Below are 2,159 nucleotides of genomic sequence, written 5' to 3' on the forward strand. Positions count from 1 at the left end.
AAGTGTAGTGTTGGTGTTTAGTAGTGTTACTACTAATGTAATGATTTCTAAATGTAGTGTTGGTGTTTAGTAGTGTTACTACTAATGTAATGATTTCTAAATGTAGTGTTGGTGTTTAGTAGTATTACTACTAATGTAATGATTTCTAAATGTAGTGTTTGTGTTTAGTAGTGTTATTACTAATGATTTCTAAATGTAGTGTTGGTGTTTAGTAGTATTACTACTAATGCAATGATTTCTAAATGTAGTGTTTGTGTTTAGTAGTGTTACTACTAATGCAATGATTTCTAAATGTAGTGTTGGTGTTTAGTAGTATTACTACTAATGCAATGATTTCTAAATGTAGTGTTTGTGTTTAGTAGTGTTACTACTAATGCGAAGGTTATTTATTAATGCATGTAACAACTATGCTATTTTTCTTCTAATTATGTAATTGAAATTACAATTTTTATTATTTGAAAGTATGTTTCTTGAGTTCAAATATTCTATCTTACGACACGTATTAGACATGGGATGCCACGAAAACTTGGAGAGTCACTTGTCAGCCAAAATACTGTATGTAATACAAGTTATCAGAAAATTAGATTCTAATATGGCTGTGCAATTTCACGTGTTGTGTGAGAAGCTATTCCTATCATGAAGCATATACAAAACTTAAGTTAACTGTTCTGTCATGTTGAATACAACTGAGTAATGGTTTTCTTTTTGATTTTAGAAAAATTGAATTAAATGGTATTACTACTTTAAAACAAGAAGAATTTTAATAAGTTGAATGTAGAATGTTTAAATTACTCCTACAAAGAATGTTGTGACAGTAAGGTTGTGGCAATCAGATATAAATCTTTGTCATGGTTAGTAGACTATATTATGGCCAAAATGTAAATATTTTTTATTACTAGATACCAATTAGTTTACATCATATTTTGTGGTTGCTTATCTGCTTCAGTCTTCAGGAAAGCCCCGAGAATGACTGTATGTGGTCTTAGTGGCTGGGATTTGATTTTGATTCTTTTCGTTAGAAGGACTGGGATGCTATCAGCTCATCTGACGTCTCTCCATTAGAACTTGGGATGGATACAAGAGAGATATCCAGGTTTTTTCTGGCTTCTATGCTACCTTAATCAAGTGTGTTATCAGTTAAGTAGATGTGGAAGGCTTCCCTTTTTTCTTCTCGTTTGTAGTTAATATCCATTATTTTCATATTATTCCATTTTAATTTTTTGTTCTCTGAAATAATTGGCTATTGCAGAAAAATCAGTATTACAGGCTCTTGTATGTCTATTATGTTACTGATTTCTGCCTTTTGTTGGTCTTTTTGATTCTCCAATGAATTTGAATCCACATTCACAGACTATGTTTGGAAATTTTGTTCTTTCACTCTCCTTGGATCTTTACTTGATTTAATCAGTTTGTACTAAATATAATTGTATTGTGTTGGGGCTTGTGAATACTGTTACACAACAGATGTTTAAGTAACATTTTGTATACATCTGAATCTTTCAATTATGATAAAGTTTCTTGGATAAAAGTTGTTTTTTTTCATTTTTAGAATTAATAAGTAATAAATATTGGTGATCAGCACTTGTGCTAATTAATTTAAACTTTAAAATGTTGTAAAATGGTTTTAAAAACACAATAAAGAGATTTCTTAGAAGAGATACATTGTTCAATCTACATGTCATGGTGAGAGTATGTTCTCACCCTTGCCATGAAGTTAGTAATTAACTCATTTAACTGATTAAGTACATGTATCTTTAAATTCAAAGCCAAAAGTCTTCAGGGTCTTCTTTTATCATTCTTCTTGGGCAAAAAAATCCTTAAAATAACCAGTGTATACTGTTGAACAGTTTATATTTGTTAATATAAAAAAATGGATGACTAATAATAAAATCATTACATTAGTAGTAATACTACTAAACACAAACACTACATTTAGAAATCATTACATTAGTAGTAATACTACTAAACACCAACACTACATTTAGAAATCATTACATTAGTAGTAATACTACTAAACACCAACACTACATTTAGAAATCATTACATTAGTAGTAACACTACTAAACACCAACACTACATTTAGAAATCATTACATTAGTAGTAATACTACTAAACACAAACAATACATTTAAGGGGAGGGGATGGATAGTTGTCACATG

The sequence above is a fragment of the Limulus polyphemus genome, unplaced genomic scaffold, assembly GCF_000517525.1.
Source record: "Limulus polyphemus unplaced genomic scaffold, Limulus_polyphemus-2.1.2 Scaffold1813, whole genome shotgun sequence".
NCBI lineage: Eukaryota > Metazoa > Arthropoda > Merostomata > Xiphosura > Limulidae > Limulus > Limulus polyphemus.